The following is a 22,645-nucleotide window of genomic DNA, read 5'->3' as shown; positions in this document are numbered from 1 at the left end:
TATGAGATGGAAATTCCAATGGAAAATGTCTGATGGAGCCTACACACGGTCGGAATTTCCGACAAAAAGCTCCCATCAAACATTTTCCATCTGAAAATCTCCCTGTGTGTACGGGGCATTAAAGTAAAGTGTTCAATATTGAGTTGGCCCACTCTTTGCAGCTATAACATCTTCAACTCTTCTGGGAAGGCTGTCCACAAGGTTTAGGAGTGTGTCTATGGGAATGTTTGACCATTCTTCCAGAAGCACATTTGGGAGGTCAGGCACTGATGTGGGCAAGAAGGCCTGGCTCGCAGTCATCCGCTCTAATTCATCCCAAAGGTGTTCTATCGTGTCACAATTCAGTGAAGGCTAGTCAAGTTCCTCCACCCCAAACTTGCTCATCAATGCCTATATAGACCTTGCTTTGTACCCTAGTGCGCAGTCATGTTGGAACAGGAAGGGGCCACCCTCAAACTTTTCTCACAAAGTTGGGAACATGAAATTGTCCAAAATGTCTTGGTGTGCTGATGCCTTAAGAGTTCCCTTCACTGAAACTAAAGGGCCAAACCCAACCTCTCAAAAACAACCCCACACCATAATTCCCCCTCCACCAAATGATTTGGACCAGTGCACAAAGTGAGCACTCCAAAACTTGTGGACAGCCTTCCCAGATGCAAAGGGTGGGTCAACTCAATATTGAACCCTATGGACTAAGACTGGGATGCCATTGAAGTTCATATGCGTGTAAAGGCAGGTGTCGCAATACTTTTGGTAATATAGTGTATGTTTCTCAATAGCCACAAAAGATATACATCCACTTTGTGTGCACCAAATGCCTTTGCAAAACTAGGTATTAATTAGCAAGTAACAATGACATCATCATAGTGCTGCAAATAGAATGTGTATAGAGCCCAACATGTGCATCTACTTATACAAAACTTTTCACTGGCTACCTACTGTAGACCTGATTCACAACACTCCACATGTCGCAACCTATTTCATGGCTGCTGTGGTGTCTCCTGATTTTCTACCAGCCAATTCTCCAAGTCATCCCAGCTTACGCACAACTGCCATATAGGCACCTGTATTGCACCACTGCCCTAGTGCTACCTATTCCATCATCGGGTGAATTTTGGCAAAAGAGGTCACCCTTATCATCTTGATCTCCTCTCAGATACGTCACATTTATTCAATGGGCAATGCTTTTGAAATCATGAATATTAAACATATATAGGAGATTTGATGTCATTATGACTGATAAAATACAAGCCAATGACTGAGACAATACAGAAATATGGATACATTGGTATGTGTGACTGGCAGGAAATGTATATTTTCAGGAGAGGGTCAACCTATGTATTTCTTTGATAGGATTCCTTTCAATGCAGCCAGTGATTTGCTTGTATAAATTGCAGATGTTCAAGTCAGCGGGGGCCATTTTCACTGCAGGCTACGTGAAAGCAGCCTTCTGACAGAGCCACCTGTATACGGTACTTAAATATTGTAGCACCAAATGAACAGAAACTAAAAACCACCAAACAAAGAAGATTTTCCTGACACTATAACCCAAATTCTGAAGGAGTCTAAAGTCTCATTTAGAAATGTGTTATGTAATATACATGAAAGCACTTTTAATAGCAATGCATAGCTAAAATCATTTTTCATCTTGGATGTAAAGGTAATATATGCTTTCCTGGTGCTTTAGTTTTATATTTCACAGCAGGTCTAAATGATTTGCAAAGAGCAACTCCTTCAGGATTTGTATAGACAAGTGAACATCTTGCTCAGTCAGGTGCTTCTCAGTTATTTCTGACATGTTTTTTTTAATGTTTCTATTGATATTCAGCCATAGAAAAGGCCATTTTGACATAAATGCCCATATACACAAGCCCTTATTAAGAGTAAAACAAATAAAAAAGTATGCTGTTGCCTATGGCTGCCACTCTAGAAAAATGTAGCTATTGTCACGTCACAGGTGTATGCACTCTGGATGGCATACCCAAGCCAACCCATAAGAGCTCTGTGCCACAGCCGTGATGTCATCGTGGCTTGACCATTCAAATGTCCGGAGCACACAAACAAGGAAGGAAGATCGGGTGAAGATGGTGACCCTGTCAGCAGTGACAGAGCTCTGCTGGAGGGCTTTATTTTAAGGTTAGTCTTTCATAATGTGCTAGTATGCAAGCTGCATTCATTATGCTGAACATCATACTACTAACCCTTGCACTACTTTAACTATCCTCATTCATAAAGTTGCGTTGGTGTTAAAATGATTATAACACAAAATAAACAGTCCAAATAGTGAAAGAAATTCTTCAAACGATATAAGCACCATCCATCAACAGAAATGTGTGATCTTCAATGTGAGCCTCCACCTTATAAAGTGCTTGCTTACCGACTCCAATTGACCCCCTATCATGGAGGGTCAATCTCGCTTGTGGCTTATGAACCCTGCCGGGGCCTATATCCATCCAAGAGTATCAAGAAACAGGAATAGGAAAACCATCACTTATAGAGAACTCGATCGTGGAAGAACCCCAAGAAAGAATAAAGATTTCCATAGCATAAAATCCTTTAGATGCTTTAATCAAATAAATTGAGTGCACTTACATAACAAAACAAAACATGCATATAATCAACAAGCCGCACGGCTCCAAACAGTACCAGCACGTCGCCCCACCCTATGTGTTTCGTCACAGGCTGCTGTCTAAAGGATTTTATGCAATGGCAATCGTTATTCTTTATATATATATATATATATATATATATATATATATATATATTGGGGATTTTATGCTACGGTGATCTTTATTCTTTATATATAGGTAGGCAGTGCAAGGACTCCAGGATAGGGGTCATATGATCACTTGTACCAGACCTAGTCAGGATTCTGGCTGCAGAATTTTGTACAAATTTTAGTTGATTAATAGTGGATTTAGGTACACCAGCGAGTAGAGCATTGCAGTAGCAAAGTCGGGAGAACAAAAAAGTGGAAAAAATATGTTCTAACAACATTTTGTACATGTGGATCAAAGGTTAAGCTGGCATCAAATGTCACCCCTAGATTTTTCAATTTAGACTGAAGCTCAAGTCCACTGCCATCTATAGATAGGCTATTAGCACTGGCTTTATATAATTGATGGGGGGGGGGGGGGGCTTCAGTCTTGTCACAGTTTAATTATTGGCAATCCAAGCTTTTATATCAATAATGCAGTTGGATAGGAGAGAAGCAGCCAAAGTAGAGTTTGGTTTAGTGTGGATGTGTCTGGCTGAGTGCCGTCAGCATAGAAATGATAATTGAGCCCATGTGATCAAAGCAGCTATTTATTATAAATTAAGCCCAAATAGCTAAGCAGACTACATCTGACTATGGTGGCAAACAAATTCCTACTGTTTTATTGTATTTTGTTATAGGATAGTGTAGAGAGATGACATGCAACTCTCCAGTTGTTCAGGAAATGATTGCCCCAGTACATATGGAAAACAACAGGTTGCATTTGTGTCCAATCCAAATTAAATAAGAGTTTTGTAATGCTAGTGCCTATGGATCCCAATGGTATGACTGCAGGGAGTTAACAGCAGTAATACAGCTGAAGGGGAAAATATAATTCTGTGTTTTTTACACCACTTAAACCTATATGGATACACAGAACAGCTCTGGAACCAGTTCCAACACCAACACAGCACTAAAGGCAACTGAATGGGTATCACAGTTGTCTTCTGGCTCTGGAATCAAAGATTCAAAGATCTCAGCTGATTACTGTAGGCTAAATGCATTCACTGTTTAGTTCACATTACTTTGTAGAAACCAAACATACGGTACATACTTTTATTTCATATCTCTGGTGCTCAAATTTAGAAGACTTTTAGACAAGGCTATAAAAGGTTTATTAGGACTTAGACATCAACCAATGACACAGTTGGCTCTGGCATTGCCACCTAGTCAACAACTGCCAGCCCACTAGAGCTACATGCAAATAATGAAATCTATAAGGATGAATTCATACATGCTTGGATACAGAAATACATCCACCTCCTGCCTGACTTCAAGTAATGCTCTACCTGGCTTTGCCAGTGAGAAGAGAAGGAACATTTATTACTGTACATCACATAACCAAATGCTTTGCTAAATGCTGATGTGTAATGAAATTGCTGGCTCACTTTGCTGTTTCACTCCACAAGCCGGGTAGGTAAAATAGACATAGAAAGCCCAAATGAACATGTCATGGAGCTTGAATATTCAGTATGGTCTACTGCCACTCATTACTAAATCTCAACAATAACAGAATCTCTGAAAGAATTTAAATAATATTTTTGTATCGCAGTACTAAATGTGTGGATCTTTTACTTTTTTACAATACTAAGTGCTGCAACACAGAGTAAAGTACTCTGTGTAGCTGGAACATAGGAAAGTCCCCATTCACCTCCTTCACATGGTAATAGCCCAACTCCCCAACGGTTCAAGTCTGAGTCAAACACTGCTCCAATAAGAAGAGTCACTGCTTTGAAAGACAATGCTGTGGTCTGACTTTCCTATGACTACATTGAACTTACTGAAGGCATACAAGGAACAAATCCTACCTTCTGAGTATTTCAGACTTTCATCCAGACATTGTACTTCACCAGTCAATATGCACAGTGCTGGATTGAGATCCGGCTCAGGTAAGTACAGGTGGGGGGGTGGGCCTGAGACACAGGAGTTTTTTTTTTACCTTTATTTTATAAAAAAGGCATTAAGCTAAAAAAAAAAAAACAGCCTTTAGAACCACTTTAATTGTGACTGGCGGTACAGGTAGCAAAGAGAGGGGAAGTTACCCACACTGGTTTTAGGAAGTACACTCCTACTGCCCTTCTAATGATCCTGTGCTTATTCTGCTACAGTAGCATTTTTCAACCAGGGAAGCCAGTCTTGCTCCAACTTAGGACAGGAGTCAATAATACAGCTTAGAGCGGTAGTAAACTGGCTGAAGTTTATTTTGACCTGCAAAGGAAAAGGCATAATGAGCTAGTATGCACCGCATACTAGCTCATTATGAAATACTTACCTTAGAACGAGGCCCCGACATCTGGCACGATCCATGCCGAGGGAGCTGACATGTTCCCTCGGCGTGTCTTCCGGGTATCGCGGCTACGGCGCTGCGAGTGGCCGGAGCCGCAATATCGTCACTCCCGCGCACGCGCGCGGGAGATTTCTTTCCGGCAGGGTCCGCTGTCTGCCGGACTTTCAGCCAAGAATCCCCTGTGCGTATGCGCCGCTGCAGTTAGCGGCGCATTGCGGGGGGAATATCTCCTAAAGCATACAGGTTTAGGAGATATTTTTTTACCTACAGGTAAGCCTTATTATAGGCTTTCCTGTAGGTAAAAGTTATAAAAATGACTATGCAACCATTTTAAGTAAAAAAGCCTGTCCCATGCCAGCATGCTGCAGAGTGGGACCCTTGGCCTTGTGCAAAAGAAGTGGTCTATCTGAGTCAAATTTATAGTTTTGCAATTAGCAAAGATCATGCCTCCCTTTCATTGTAGAGTTCTGCCTCTAAAAATCAAGGGGCATGTCAAATCTCTGCAGAGAGATTGCTGTTTATCCACAGAGAACAAGGGCTCTACTATGGAGTGTGCTGAGAAGGGACAGGCTTTTCTACTAGGGCTGTGGCTGCTTTAGCAAGAAAGCAAACTGTAAGGTCGCATACACACGCGGGGACTGTTCGGCCAACTTTGTCCGCTGAACAGTGTTTCGGCGGACAGTCCGCCCGTGTGTGGGCGTTCAGCGGACAGTTTCAGCGAACAGTCCGCTGAACAAGGTTTTTCAGAATTTCCGAAAAACTGTCCGCTGAAACCTTGTTTCAGCGAACAGTTCCCTCGTGTGTAGGCTTGTTCGACAAACTAAGTTCCGCGCATGCTCAGAAAGGCTTTACACGCCGAAAGTTATAATGCAGTGTATAGGACGTCGTATTTTTCGTCCCGTCGTACGTGCCGTTCACGTCATCGCGCACGGTTTCAGCAAACTGTTCGTACGTCGTGTGTGGCCATGTCCGTCCATGCTAATTTTGAGCGGACTGTTTGCCGAAACTGTTTGACGGACAAAGTTGGGTGAACAGTCCCCGCGTGTGTACGCGGCCTAAGACATTGGACACTTTTTCATTTGATGCACATTAGATGCATTACACTGATTTAAACTGAAGCCATTACCACTTTTAGTTATTGCCCATTTCAAAATGCTGAAGACAGCTGAATTGCACATAACAGATAACCCTAGTCAAAGGTAACTTGGTTAGCTTGAGGTGTATGAATGGTGTCCACATGCAAATCATCACAGTGCTGCAGGCATTAAGCTGTCAACACATCTGGTGCTTAAATATATCCTATTCTGTTTCCACTGCTTGACTTTCTTTAATGTGTATTCCTTACTGCTTCCACAGACTATTCCTCTGTTCCTGTGAAATAATTAAAAAGCAGTCAATAAATCATCACCCTGGAAGTGCTGTGTAGACTGCCCCATAAATCAGATGAATTCTACATGTCAGTATTAGCCCATGTGCACACAGGTGTCTTTACTTACTTCTTCCCATTGTCCATGTGATCTTAAAAATGAAGGACTGATGGGCAGATGCAAAACAAAGTAGGCCATGCATAAAGAATATATCCATTTTCACAGCCAGAGTGGTGGATATAAGAGAAGAGATGGAGAAAATTGGGACATGAACCTGCATGATCCAACCCATCTCAGTGCTGTGTCTCCCTGATAGTCATGGGGAAATACACTACATTTCAAACAACACTGTGAGAGCATCTACCATTTCATTTATGAAGTACCACAGCTCTATTAAAAGTCATAGGCTAAGATCAAGTGAAGTATCTGTTCTTATCAGTGTCTAGTAGGGGTGCTCTGCCACCATTCTGGCCTTTTGGTAGGAATCACTGGCTGTATGTTATCCCTGCTGGTTTGATGGGAGCTCTGAAGGCTAGTTTCTGCATGGGATGTGAGGCAGAAGAGTTTTTTCCCCCGGGGAAGACTGGAGGGGCCCAGTGCCTCCTGATTTGAATGGGTCTACCTTGTCTGGCCATAGGCTGGAAAGAGAATCCTCTGTGCCAGTGCCCCTGGGGCTTGGTCACCTAAAGGGTGCTCTTAGTAACACTATGGGCCTGGGAACCCACTGTGTAAAAAGGCACAGGGCCACAACACTAGCTTTTTTCTGCACAGCGCCTCTGTGGGAAATTTTTGCTACCAGGCCTCAGGGCCTAGCCAGTGAACCTATACCGGCACTATTAATTCAGTTTATTTTTCTCTCAGGTTTTTCTTCACGTCTGCATTTTTGTCTGCATTTCTTTTTTCTCACTGGATGGAGGGTGTGAGTCCTAAAGTCTAGGGGAAGGATGTGTTGGCATTTAGTTCCTTTCCCGCCTGAACTGGGGGGAGTCTCTCTTTGGGAGAACCCCCTCACCTAGTACTCATTGGTTGGCTTCAGCTGACCATGAGGAGCAGAATCCGCCAGGCCTTTTGGCTAGGTGGACCAAGTTGAGCCTTACCCCTATCAGGAGTCTTGTGCCCCGGGAGGTCAGGGTACAGTCCTACTCCTTTGGGGGATTTAACATGAGACCCTTAAGTGCACTCTTTTGTGTTTGTTCTTCACATGCACTTTTTTTTGTACACTTAAGTGTTTTTGTTTTTACGCACCACTGTGGATTCAAGAGAAAAAAGGGGTACGTGGATATACTGTCTGTGCTGCTACATGAAGTATAAAAAAACATGTGATAAAACTCTCACAGGGGACCAGGTGATCAAGATAGAGGGATGCTCTTCTTTTACTGCTTATCACCTGGGGGATGCTACAAAACATTAATGTGACAAGAAGCACACTTTTGGGTCTGTTTATAAAAAAAAAAATGCTGTTTGAATATCCCAGCATTCACACAACTATCATGAATAATACATATGTCTAATACGTCCTATGTTCGTCAGCTCCATCTAGTGGCTACAGTGCTGTATTTCCCTGATTATGGTCATTCAGGAACATACCACGATATGGCCACATAGAGAATTCACAGAAGTTGGAGAGATGAAATTATTAGGAGCTAGCATTATGATGATCATTATTACCTATGCATACAGCACTATGCTACAGCTAAACATGATGCATATTATTATGCATCATAATGACATTCCTTGCCCAGTAAAGTAATTATCATTTCAAAATTATTTCCAAGGTCATTGCCACTGAAAGCAGGCCTGTACTCCAAAATACACCTTTGCTCCATTGCATTCCTCCTACTCAAGCTACAACAGTGACACTTTTTTTTCCTGTTTTTATTTACTTTTTTTAAGGTTATGCCCGCCCCCCCCCCCCCCCCCCTTTCCACTCTGCCATCCTTGTCAAGGTGAACATGACATCATGCTGCTCCTGCAGCCTCCTGGGATATTCACATCAGATATCCCAGGGGGCATCAGTTGTGGTATCACAGCATTGGAGGAGGGCAGACCCAGTGGCATGTCATCATGAGCTGGCAGTAAGAGTCTGGAAGAGAAAGCCAGCTCTGATAAAAACAACAAAGATGGCGGAGTGGGGTGCAGCTGGGTGTAAGCATGTTTATTACAGACAACCCATCAAGGTAAGAGGGGATGAAGAAAAAATTTAAGCAAAAATTGGAGTGAATGGAGCAGCTGTTTTAGGGTGGTTTGCAGGAGCTATTTTTAACGCTATAGCACCTGCAAATCGCCCCAGTGAGAAAGGGGTCTTACACTTATAGCCAAGGAAGCTGCTATCGTAGCCTCTGTTTGATCTGCAGTTGCCATGGTGCTGCACATGTGATCAGTTATGACACCAGCCATTTGATTGACAGTTCAACTGAGAGCACAAACATTCATGGCATGCCTGATTTGGAAAAGCATTAAATTGATGGGTTTAGTTCCACTTTAACCACTTGCCGTCTGCTCCATAGCAGTTTTACTGCTACAGGGCGGCAACTGTGTGTCGGATCATGTATATATACACAGTACGTGATCCCAGAATTCTGCCTGCAGGGGGCGTGCACACGCCACCAGTGGGCCGCTTCTACTGTGATAATTCACAGCAGAAGCCGATCTGCGTGTGCTGGGCAGTCAATGTCCTCTGGCACTCGCCATTCGTCAGCAATAGCATACTGTATATCAGGACTGGCTGGGGAAGGAATGGATTCTGTGTTCCTGCAATGCAGGGACTAGAATCCATTACTTCCCCTAGTAAAAGCAGCACACAATTAACACACAAACAATGGCTAGGCACACAGTTCACCCTTTGATCGCCCTAGATGTTAACCCCTTTCCAGCCAGTGTTATTAGTACAGTGACAGTGCATATTTTTAGCATTGATCACTGAACAGGCAAAGTGTCTAAAGTGCCAGTGTCAAAATGTCCACCGCAATATCAAAGTCCTGCAAGTAGCTGATTGCCGCCATTACTACTATAAAAAAACAAATAAATAAAAATTCCATAAATATATCCCGTAGTTTAATAATTGTGTGAGCCTCGTGCTATAAATACAATAATTTGTGATTAATAAAAGTGTCTCCCCACAAAGTATAGACAATGCTAACTTAAGTGATATTTAACAGTGGTAGGGGGCGCTAATATGCTAGCAATAATCAGTGAAATGTCACAAACATCAAATAAAGGTTTGCAAAGGTTTATTTGACGTTTGTGACATCTCACTGATTATTGCTAGCACATTAATGCCCCCTACCACTGTTAAATATCCCATAGTTTGTAGATGCTATATTAGCCATAAACCAATCAATATACTCTTATTGGGATTTTTTTTTTACCAAAAACATGTAGCAGAATACATATGGCCTAAATTTATGAAGAAATGTGATTTTAAATCTTTATTTTTTTCGTATATGTTTTATAGCAGAATTATTTTTATTTTTTTTTCAAAATCGTCAATCCTTTTTTTGTTTATAGCGCAAAAAAAAAAAAAATCGCACTGGTGATTAAATACCATAAATACAATAAAGCTCTATTTGTAGGAAAAAATGGCTGCAGTGTCGCACAACTGCATAATTGTCAGTTAATATAATGCAGTGCTGTATCGCAAAAAAAACAGCCTGGTTATGAAAGGGGGGGGGGGGGGGGGTAGGTTTATTTTAACAGTGAAATACAGAATAACCACAAAAAAATCCAGAAAAATGCATTTCAAAAAAAGTTATTAAGCAATTTGCATTTTAATGAGTCAAAATAAGTATTTGACCCGCTTCACAAAACATGACTTAGTACCCTTGTTGGCAATCACAGAAGTCAGACATTTCTTGTAGTTAGCCACTAGGTTTGCACACATCTCAGGAGGGATTTTGTCCCATTCCTCTTTGCAGATCCTCTCCAAGTCCTTAAGGTTTCAAGGCTGACGTTTGGTAACTCAAACCTTTAGTTCAGTCCACATATTTTCAATGGGATTAAAATCTGGAGGCTGGCTAGGCCACTCCAGGACCTTAATGTGTTTCTTCTTGAATCACTCCTTTGTTGCCTTGGGCATGTGTTTTGGGTCATTGTCATGCTGGAATACCCATCCATGACCCATTTTCAATGTCCTGGCTGAGGGAAGGAGGTTCTCAATCAAGATTTGATGGTTCATGGCCCCGTCCATCGTCCCTTTGATTCGGTGAAGTTGTTCTGTCCCCTTAGCAGAAAAACACCCCACAGCATAATGTTTCCACCTTCACATTTAATGACGGGTATGGTGTTCTTGAGGTCATAGACAGCATTTCTCCTCCTCCAAACAAGGTGAATTAAGTTGATGCCAAAGAGCTTGATTTTGGTCTCATCTGACCACAAAACTTTCACCCAGTTCTCCTGTAAATCATTTAGATGTTCATTAGCAAACTCCAGATGGGCCTGTACATGTGCTTTCTTGATCAGGATCACCTTGCAGGCTCTGCAGGATTTCATTCCTTCATGGCGTAGTGTGTTACCAATTGTTTTCTTGGTGACTATGAGACTATTGACAAGATTCTCCCATGTAGTTTAGTTCTGGGCTGATTTCTCACCGTTCTCATGATCATTGAAACTTCACAAGGGGAGATCTTGCATGAAGCCATAGACCAAGGAAGATTGACAGTTATTTTGAGTTTCTTCCATTTGCAAATAATCGCACCAACTGTTGTCACCCTCTCCCCACGCTGCTTGGCGATGGTCTTGTAGCCAATTCCAGCCTTGTGTAGGTCTACAATCGTGTCCCTGACATCTTTGGACAGCTCTTAAGTCTTGGCCATGGAGGAAAAATTGAAATCTGATTGATTGATTGCGTCTGTGGACAGGTGTCTTTTATACGGCTAACAAGCAGAGATTAGGAGAACTCCCTTTAAGAGAGTGCTCCTAATCTCAGCTTGTTACCTGTATACAAGACACCTGGGAGCCAGAAATCTTGCTGATTGATAGGAGTCCAAATACTTATTTCACTCATTAAAATGCAAATCAATTATAACTTTTTTTTAAATGCATTTTTCTGGCTTTCTTAATAAAAATAAAAAAATAAACCTACCATAAAAATTATAAACTGATCATTTCTTTGTCAGTGGGCAAATATACAAAATCAGCAGGGTAATCAAATAATTTTTTCCCTTACTGAATGTATTTGGTTTTTAAAGCGGAGGTCCACCCTAAAGTGGACCTTCCACTCATCGGAACCCTCCCCCCCTCCGGTGCCACAATCGGCACCTTTCAGGGGGGAGGGGGGTGCAGTTACCTGGATAATCCAGGTAACTGCACCCACTTCCGGGACAGCTCTCTGCGGAGAAAGGGGCGTAACTTACGCCCCTTTCCGCAAGTGGCCACCCCTTCCCGCAAGTGCCCCGCTGCCTGCTGGGAAACACACAGCTCCCAGAGGCAGCGGGGAGCGTCCTTATTGCGCAGCGCAATTCGCGCATGCGCAGTAGGGAACCGGTAAATGAAGCCGAAAGGCTCCATTTCCTGATTCCCATACCCAAGATGGCGGCGGCAGGACCCGACAGACGACCTAGCGATCGGCTTCGGGTGCCGACATCGCGGGCGCGCTGGACAGGTAAGTGTCACTATTTTAAAAGTCAGCAGCTGCAGTATTTGTAGCTGCTGGCTTTAAAAAAAAAAAAAAAAAAAAACGCGGAGTCCCGGTGGACTCCCGCTTTAATGTGTGGAGAGGAAACCTGTTCCGGGAGACATCTGTAGGCTGCTGTTGCTTATTTCCCTTTCTAAACTTGTACAATGTATGGACTGCTTTAGACAACCAGGCTTGTTCCAATTACCTTTCCTTCAGCCACAGGTTGAAGGAGAGAAAACTGCTCGGTTCCCCCATCAATAGTCAGTGTTGATCACTTCTACCCATCTATCTAGGGCACATAATCTGTTTATTCATAGCTAATAAGATTTCACACTTTCACTACATGTACAATTCCCATTTTGGGCCTAAAGGGAAGTAAGAGGGCAGGTGGGGTGGGAGGGTAGGGTAAATATTTCGATTTATACACAATTCAACCTCTTTTTTTACCCACACAATATAATCAATATTATTATCACATTGAGATGATCTGTAATTTCACAACACAAGTAATAGGTGGAGGTTGGGAAAACAGTGGGAGGAATGGAAAGGGGCGAGTAAGAAAGGATACAGGGAATAGATGGCAGGGCCGGGTAATCTAAATTTATTCCCTCTTGAGAAGAGGAGATTAAGGGGGGGTATGATCAACACGTACAAATATATAAGGGGTCCATATAGTGAACTTGGTGTAGAGTTATTCACTTTACGGTCAACACACATCTTCAAATACGGAAAGGATTCTTCACAGTAAGAGCTGTGAAAATGTGGAATAGACTCCCTCCAGAGGAGATTCTGGCCAGCTCAGTAGATTGCTTTAAAAAAAAGGCATGGATATTTTCCTAAATGCACACAATATAACTGGGTACTAACATTTATAGGCAAAGTTGATCCAGGGAATATCCAATTGCTTCTCAGGGTGTCAGGAATACATTTTTTCCCCTGCTGCAGCAAATTGGATCATGCTTTTCTGGGGTTTTTCCCCTTCCTCTTGATCAACTGTGGGTATAGGATTGTGTATATGGGATTGTTTGATATTTTTTTATTTATTTCTATGGTTGAACTAGATGGACTTGTGTCTTTTTTCAACCTGTAAATAGTGTATACATTCCAATTTAGGAGATCTCCGCCCCTTATACTGCCCCCCCTTCTTTCTTTTAAGCAGGGGAACAAGGTGGGAGGTTATGAAAATAGAATGGGAACTTACTGTACACTTTTTTATATGTTTGTTGTTTTTTATTTTTTTCTCTCTTTGTGTGGAGAGTACGAGTTTTTAATGTTTATAGAAAGCAGTTTTTTGGATATTTATTTGTAAAGTATAAATTAATAAAAAAAAGATTTTAAACAGTGTTGATGGGGGGATCCATCCCACTGCGCTATTGTATTATGACAGCGGGAGGCTTCTTTTTCCATCAGAATAAAATAATCACTGCCAGCAGCTATAGCTGCCAGTAGTGATCGCATGAAAAAAACCTGACAGTCTAGATTAGTAGTCATCAACCCTGTCCTCGGGGCCCAATAACAGGCCAGGTTTTATGTATTACCTTGGGGAGATGCAGACTAGAATACTGCAAATCACTGAGCAGCAAACGATATCACCTGTGATGTATTTCAGTTATCTTGCAAACCTGGCCTGTTAGTGGGCTCTGAGGACAGGGTTGATGACCACTGGTCTAGATCAACAATGGATCAACTTCCGTACAACCAGCCTGCCCACCAGTCTGTTCCTGCTGAACTAGCCAAATTTCCGTCCTTCTATGGCAGGGCTAAAGGTCACCATGCATGTTACAATCTGATCATACAATGTTTGTACAATCAACTATGAATTTAGCATAAATATGTAATATGAGATTCTTTTTACCCTATCCAATCCATTTGTATCCAATCAGACAGGCCATCGCCGTTCTTGGTCATTGGATAGATCTAAATGAGATTGTAACGTGTGTGATGAGCTGTAGATTGAGAGACATCGGTAGTTTTACGTTTATAGAACACTTACACAGATCAGGAGTTCTGCGTTTGCTTTGATGTCACTGCCTGCATGCTTGTTCTGAGTCTGTAACTCAGAAAGGATTGAAAGCACTGAACTACAGTGACAGCCAGGCAGTTGGTATTTTCAGAAGCAGGTCAGCAACGGCAACCTACAGATGTTCCTACGTGCCCGATTCCCTGTAATACAAAGAAAGTAAGATGCAATCCTTGCATTGTCAGCACCATTCTTTTTATTGACCTTCTAATTCTTGCAGCAGCTGTGATCTGAGTAACCCTTTGGATGCCAGGGGAACTGATAACGATATGCAAACTTGTCAGCTTTGTTTTACTTGTTCCCTTTTAAAGGTCCAATAAAATGAAAGTCTCTGCGTTTGTCTTTCAACAAAGTCAAGAGCTAATCCGGGAAAGGCGAGCTTGTGATGTGCTCACGGCCATAAAGGATTTGGATTTTTCAGTCTGTTTCAAGGGGGGGGGGGGGGGGGCGCAGGTGGCAGACATTGTGTAGAATTTACACTTGTGCTCCATTAATTGCTGACATATCCTTCTCACTCCCTCGCTCCCCCTCCCCCTCCCGCCTCCAGGGATAACAGGCGAGATGCAGGCTCAGACTGGTACCCGGCAGAAACACCAAGCAGCCAGCCAATTAGCTGTCAGCGTGTAGAGCGAGCGAGAGAGGAGATGCAGTAGTCTAGCAACAGAGCGGCTGAAAAGAAACAAGCTAGGGCTGGTACCCAGGTTTTCACAGGCTGGCCAATTAGCAGGCGGCATTTACTGCTGATGGGGTTACCTAGCAACCAGCATCATCATGGTGCCTCTCTCCTTCTCCCCCCCCCCCCCACCTTTCCATTACTCTGCCCCAACTCCCAATGTAACACCTTCTCCTAGCACTGTGTATATCCCTAATTATAGTTCCTTACCTCCTCTAGCTATTATTCCATGCCCCTGGAGATCCAAAGAAACTTAGACATATATTTTAACTCTATAAGCTCCTGATGGGTAATGTAAATTGAGCGGGGGGGAGGGGGGGGGGGGCGACTAATTAAGAAAAGCAATTATGTGTTGTAAAATCCTGACACATTTATAGGAGAATTGTTCAAATCAATATTAAAAACCACAATGGCGGGAGATCAATAAAGCCTTAGCACCACTTTTCTGGTGGTAGTTCTCTTTAGACTTACCTGCACCTAATTCAGGCACGCATTTGCGCCAGTTCTAGTAATATTACCGACAAAACCAAAAAATTCAGGTTGTTCTAACCTTAAATGGTTTCTTAAAAGGTTAGTTCACTATTAACACACGAAAAAAAAAATCTGCCCATGCAAGTAGGAGGCACCTGTAGATAAAAACTAACTGTGCAGCTTTGACCACAGTTAAAAAATGCCCTTGTTATAGGTGGTACCTCCCGAAGCCTGGCTGAAAGACTCCAAGAAATGGCATAATTCTGTCCTGTCTTGTTGCTAGGGTATTGCTAAGACACTCCCAGCCGTTTAAACCCCCTTACATCTCTTCCCTGTTGTAGTAGATCTGAGCACAGTGATGCTGTGATAGAGGTAGTAGTGGACCACATATGTGGGGTTGGAGAGCTCATTCCTGTGATGGTGAAAGTGAGCCGTAAGGGCCAGTTCACACCATAGAAACGGAGACCAGATGCCTTCCAGATGCTTTCTGCATGCACATTTTTGATGTGTTCCAGTGCATTTTTGGCGCGTTTTTGATCCAGTCCAGTGGATTCCTAACTAGGACATTCGTGTTTCAGTGTGCTTTTGGTGCATGTAGGTGCGTTCCAATGCATTCCAGTGCAGTTTTTGATGCGTTTTAAAGCTTTCCAGTACAGTCCAGTACAAGAAAAATGCCACATGTTCTACTTTTTTCTGGAAGTGGAACGCACTGGAACTGAAAGCACTGGTGAGACCTATGCCATTGGATACCATATAACCCGCTTTCCATGCATTTTTTAAGCAGAAGAAAAACGCACTGGACTGCATGTGGTGTAAACTGGCCCTAAAAGTTGGAAGTGTCTTAGCAACATCCTAGCAACGAGGCCAACAAGATGGGTCAATGCCATCTCTGAGAGTGACTTCAACACGACTTGGGGCAACTTACAACACGACTTTAATGCGCCCCAGGCCAGGCGACTTTGGCCATGGCCAATCAGAGAATAATCAGCTCTTGAGGGGGAACTCCACGGAAAATTTTAAATAAAAAGCCAGCATGGGTCCCCCCTCCGGGAGCATACCACCGGGTTTTAAGGGGAACCGGCATGGGGGTTCCCCGAAAATCCATACCAGACCCTTATCCGAGCGCCCCCCCCCCCCCCTCCTGAACCATACCAGGCCGCATGCCCTCAACATGGGGGGTGGGTGCTTTGGGGAAGGGGGCGCCCCCCACCCCAAAGCACCTTGTCCCCATGTTGATGAGGACAAGGGCCTCTTCCCGACAACCCTGGCCGTTGGTAGTCGGGGTCTGCGGGCAAGGGGCTTATCGGAATCCGGGAGCCCCCTTTAATAAGGGGACTACCAGTTCCAGGCCCCCCACCCTATGTGAATGTGTAAGGGGTACATCGTACCCCTACCCATTCACCTGGGGAAAAAAGTGTCAATAAAAAAAAAACACAACACAGGTTTTAAAGTAATTTTTTAAGCAGCTCTGGGGGTCTTCTTCCAACTTCGGGGGTCTTCTTCTGACTTTTCCGCTCTGTTCGGCCTCTTCTCCTAGTGTCTGGCCTCTTCTCTCAGTGTACGGCCTCTTCTCCCGCTCTCCGGTGTCGTCTCCCGCTCTCCAGTGTCTTCTCCCGGGCTCCTCCGCTATCTTCTTGCAGCTCTTTTACTAGCGGAGGAGCCCCGGTCTCCTCCATCCTTCTTCCCTCTTCTCCGGGGCTCCCGGATTCGCCCCCCGCCCGCAGACCCCGACAACCAACGCCCAGGGTTGTCGGGAGGAGGCCCTTGTCCTCATCAACATGGTCGACAAGGTGCTTTGGGGTGGGGGAGCCGCAATAAAGTGTCAATAAAGGGTTCCTAAGGGCCTGGTATGCTCCCGGAGGGGGAACCCATGCCGGTTTTTTATTTAAAATTTGGCATGCAGTTCCCCCTCGAGAGCTGATTATTCTGTGAGAGAAGTGACATTGTCGCTTCAATATAGATGGAGATCTGACTTAGAAGTCGGATTGAAGTAGTACAGGAACCCTTTCTGAAGTCGAAGCGACTTCAGTAGTGTGCATTAAGACGGCTCTCATTCACTTACATTGATTTTTACATGTAGAGCGACTTGAAGTCGGATCCAAAGTTGCCCCTGTGTGAATGGCGTTTGAGAGTTTTTCAGTCAGGCTTTGGGAGGTATGTAAATAGCCGAAACCTATTGCAAGGGCATTGTTCAACTTCCGACGGAATGTGTCCTTTTGGACCGTTTTGTCGGATATTCCGACTGTGTGTGGTCTCCATCGGACTGTTTCCGTCGGAATATCCAACGGACCAACTTTTCCAACTTGCCGGTAAAATTTTCCGACAAAATGCTCCGATCGGACATACTCCGATCATGTGTAGCCTACTCCGACGGACAAAGTGCCACGCATGCTCAGATCAAATTCCTAGACCAAAGCTATTGGCTACTAGACTGAATGTAGTCCCGTCGTAACGAAATAACGTCATCACGTTATGTACTATTGGATTTTCCGACAACTTTGTCCGACCATGTGTATGCAACAGTTTCGGACAAAATCCAACGGATTTGGTTGTCAGAATGTCCGACCGTGTGTACAAGGGCTAAGGCCTCATGTACACTGCTGATGGTAAACAGACGTTTAGGGGCAGTTGGGCATTTTTTTCAACTGCTCCTGAACTCTCCTCTATGTTATCTTATCAGTACATGTACACAGGGTCGTTTATAGTCGGTTCTAGGCAGTTGTATTTGCAGGCATTTTTAGAACCCACAAAAAAGTGTTCAGAAGCTGTGTTTAGAGGCATTTCAAACGCCAAACGTGGCTCAACTGGATAACTCGCGTTTAGCCGCATTTCGTTTACAGGCGTTTTTCATTTTTGGCTATTTGAAAAAAAAATGTTAATTTTACTATTTTTTTCAAAACACTGCTAGGCGCAAACATGGCTAAACGCGACTAAATGTGGCATGTAAACACGGCTAAATGGCCGTTTTTAGACACCGCTTTCTAGCTGTCAAGTTAAATCTTTCAAGAGAGGTTGAACAACGTCCCCTGTACATGAAGCCTTACCTGCACAGGCAGCTTTGGATAACTTTTAAAGTGCAAAGTGACATTTTCTTTTGTGACATTTCATTAATTTCTATGCACAGCAGCTTGGCTAGTGAGCTGCGGTGCAGGATGGAAAACTGTTGCACATTTTCGCACCGCACTGCAGCCTACCTGAAGGTTGTGTCCAAGTGTGAACGGAGCACATATTAAACAACTGTTTTCTGTGTGCCCTTGCATGGACCTGCATTTTTTTAATGCAGAAAAACACAAGTTTATGCACAAGCCTGAACAAACCTTTACACTGGACCCTGATTGGAACACCCTAATGGCCCGTACACACGATCCGAAAATTGGACGGAAAATATCGTTTTCGATGCGATCGTACGATAATTGGATCGCTAGCACAGAGCTTTCGAGAGCCAATCATGACAGTTAATCTGATTATTTTTGATCGGACAAGCACGAAAATTTTCCTCATACGATACCAGATTGTACAATTTTTGTTTAGTCAGTACAGTTGTCGTCCGAAAATACAATACAAATACACTAAAGCATAGTGTATTTTTTTCGTACGAGAATTTTTGTAACTTTTTGTGACTTTAGTAACCTACCGTATATACTCGTGTATAGGCTGGCCCGAATATAAACCGAGGCACCTAATTTTAGTATTGACTTGAGTATAAGTCTAGGGTGGGAAATGCTACTTGGTAAACAATGCCCATCTGCAGCCTGACTGTGCTCATTTGCAGCCTCACTGTACCCATCTGCAGCCTCGCTGTGTCCACCTGTATCATCAGTGCCCATCTGCAGCCTCACTGTGCCCATTTTCAACCTCGCTGTGCCCATTTGCAGCCTCACCATGCCTATCTGCAGCCTCACCATGCCCATTTGCAGCCTCACCGTGCCCATTTGCAGCCTCATTGTGCCCATTTGCAGCCTCACGTGTCCATTTACAGCCTCAAAGGTACAGCTGCAGATGGGCACCCTCACTCGAGACCCACACTCGAGTACAAGCTGAGGGGGGGTGGGGGTTCAGCCTAAAAAATGTGCTGAAAAATTCAGCTTATACTCGAGTATATACGGCATTCAATTTATACTTGCGATTAGTAAGCGAAAAAATCCGGGTGATCTGTCGTCCGTTTTCGGATCGTGTATATGGGGCTTAAGAGGTAAATATCAAACAAGCAGTATTTAGAATATATTACTGTTTCATTCATCAGACAATAAGCAACTTGTAAATTGCAGCACTCTATAATGATGTCAGTAATCATTTTCCATTGCTCTGACTTGCTAAAAACAAAAATCGAACTCTCAGTGCACTCTCTGCACTGCCTGTAATGTATCTGTCTTTTATATCTACATATACATTTTTCAAAAATAACCTCTTTTAGGTAAAATTATAAAAAGGTACAAAACACTGCATGAATTATCACTGATTAGACAGATCGTGAAAGAGCAAGACGACTATATTCTGTATGCTGCAGAAGCTGCCTAAAAGTTGACAGCTTTACATTTAAATTCACATAAATTGATTTTCATAAACTCGCATGCTGGTTAAATAATTAGCGAAACATATTTAGATATTTTTTGATGCTATGAAATTTTTTAACATTTTTACAGAATCAAAATGGCTTAATGTACTTGGTTATGTGGCTCTTTTCCCATTTTCAGATCTATTACTACCTAATCTTCCTTTCTTAACCAATCCAGCCCCGGAAGGACCATATTTTTGCGATACGGCACTGTGTTACTTTAGCTGACAACTGCATGGTCGTGAGATGTTGTACCAAAAGTTGATGTCCTTTTTTTTCCCCACAAATAGACCTTTTTTTGGTGTTATTTGATCATCTCTGCAGTTTTCAGTTTTTGCACTATAAACAAAAAAAAAACAACAATTTGGAAAAAAAATATATATTTTCTACTTTCTGCAATAAAACATATCCCATAAAAATATGTAAAAATACAAATTTCTTCATCAATTTAGGCCAATTTGTATTCTTCTACATATTTTTGGTAAATAAAATCCCAATTAGCGTATATTGATAGGTTTACGCAAAAGTTATCATGTCTACAAACTACGGGATAGATTTAGGGACGTTTTTCTTTTTTTTAACCAGTAATGGCAGCGATCAGATATTTTTAGTGGGACTGCGACATTGTGGCGGACAAATTGCACACTAAGTGACACTAATACAGTGATCAGTGCTAAAAAATGCACTGACATTGTATAAATGACACTGGCAGGGAAGGGCTTAATATCAGGGGTGATCAAAGAGTTAAATGTGTTCCCAATGTGTGCTTTCTAACTGTGTGGGGGGATGCTGACACTAGACAAAGAGAGAGATCGGTGTTCCTGATTAGTAGGAATGAAGGGAAAAGGGGGGAAAACTGTTTCTACCCCCCCTTCCCTCATGGGATTTTGGCAGTGGAGTTTCAAGTATCCCCTTAACTTAGAAATTGCGGGAAGGTGTGCTATTGGTCACCTTCCCTGGTATAGGTCAAGTCACCTAGTATCCAGGCAGTTTGAGAAAAGAGCGGGAAGGTGCTCTATTGGTCACCTTTTCCTAGGTAGGTCACGTGATCTAGTGTCAGAAGTAGTTAAATCTGTCCTCTCAGGTGCTTCTAGTATTATAGTTATGGTTTGCCTTGCCAAAGTGGCATTTTACAGATTAGGGCTTGTTACATTTGCAGTCGGTGCGTGGTTAAAACACTTAGTTGAACTATGTTTTGTGCAGTTGGTTTTGCACAGAGCAGCCCGGATCCTCCTCTTCTCGGGTCCCTTACTGGTGCTCCTGGCCCGTCCGTGATTCAGCCCCACCCCCTCTCTCTGCATTAAGATGAAAAACCTTCTGCCTTTACAACCACTTTAAGCTGTAAAGACAGTCAGATGGGGTTGTACACATGCCATGACACTCTATAAATGATATCCTGTGTGGCAATCAGCAAGCACTAAAGCCAAGCGCAACATATTAAAGTGAATGGGGCCATGCCACAAACACCCTGCAACCATGTGCATGCTATTGCGGTGCAGTGGTGTCACATTTACCAGGTTATAACAGGCAACAACATATTGCCTGTCTGTAGTGGCTGACTTTTTAGAGGGGCAGGGCTACTAGTGTACGTCACTAGTATAAACTTAGCATAAGTGACCAAATATGTAGACAATATAGACAATAACAATGAAATGTGGGACTAATGACAGTGGTGTGCCTGGGGGAGGGGTGTGTCTGCAAATTCTGGGTTGCCAACTGTCCTAGTGGTTTATAAAAAATTCTTCGATGACACATGGGAGCAAGCGGCAGTAAAAAAGTGCCAGGTGCTGGAAGTGGCTCTACAATGGTGGTGGAAGTGGAGAGAGTGATCTATTGCCCAAAAAGAAACACTGTAGTTTCAGATTAAAAAAGAGGCAGCAGTATTGACAAACTTGGTGTTCAAGTAAAGCAGCCCATAGATGAGTCAGTTTTTTTTTTTTTCATTCAACCAGCTGGGTGAACGAAAAAAGGTTACTCAATTCCCCCATCCATACACTCGGGGTGGATGAGGTAATCCTCCATTCTGAGCTATTGAATTCCGGAAATGGAGAGACCTCCCCGCCATCAGAATACACTGGTGAGGGTTGAAGGCTATAGCTATTTGGACAGTACCTGCTGAACTGGCCAGATTTTGATCCATGTATGAGCGGGTCAAATTAAACCACTGACACCAATAATGGGGTGATTGGTAACCCCGAACATGATGATACATTGTTTTTGCATTACTAAGGTAATGTTGAGGCAGAGTATCACTATCTGGGTGATAGCCTCAACAGGGACTAAACTGTATTTATGTAGGTGTGTGGTCAGTTTAAACCTTAAAGGAACACTAAAGGTTCGGGTTTAAAAAAAAAAAAATAACAAACATGTCATACTTACCTCCACTGTGAAGCTCGTTTTGCACAGAGTGGCCCCGAACATCCTCTTCTGCAGCTCTCACGGCTCCTCCCCACATCAGATAACCCGCTAGGAGAAGTGCTCTCCCGGGGGGGGTTACCTTGTGGATGTGCTCCTGAGTCCAGCATTCAGCGCCAATAGACCCCGAATGCAGGACTAGGCCCTGCCCCCCACATCATTGGATTTGATTGACAGCAGCAGGAGCCAATGGATGCACTGCTATCAATCTATCCAACTGAGAGCCGAGAACCCCGGGCAGAGAGAGAGCGCGCATCCCCATGGGACAAGTTTGTAGGTTCAGATAAGTAAAATGAGGGGGCTGGGGGGCCAGTCACTGACAGGTGTTTTTTTCACCTTAATGCATTAAGGTGAAAAAACTTGAACCTTTACAACCCCTTTAAACCCACAAACATCAACTGAAGATTTTGCAGCTTACCAATCCTTAAATGTGGTGGTTGTATTAGCTTTCCTTTTTAGGCTTTTTTCCTTTCTTTATTTCGTTCTTT

General features: G+C 43.2%; 1 protein-coding gene across 1 annotated transcript in view; it reads right to left on the bottom strand.

The window, feature by feature from the left end:
* Positions 1 to 22,645, bottom strand: part of KLF7 (KLF transcription factor 7) — a 229,677-nt gene that overhangs the window by 66,778 nt on the left and 140,254 nt on the right. The gene's annotated exons all lie outside the window — the stretch shown is intronic.

Source organism: Lithobates pipiens, unplaced genomic scaffold (assembly GCF_037356315.1).
Source record: "Lithobates pipiens isolate NorthernLeopardFrog02 unplaced genomic scaffold, aLitPip1_a1.2 Scaffold_22, whole genome shotgun sequence".
Classification (NCBI taxonomy): domain Eukaryota; kingdom Metazoa; phylum Chordata; class Amphibia; order Anura; family Ranidae; genus Lithobates; species Lithobates pipiens.
Note: the sequence above shows the minus strand (reverse complement) of the source record. Positions and strands in the feature narration are given on the sequence as shown.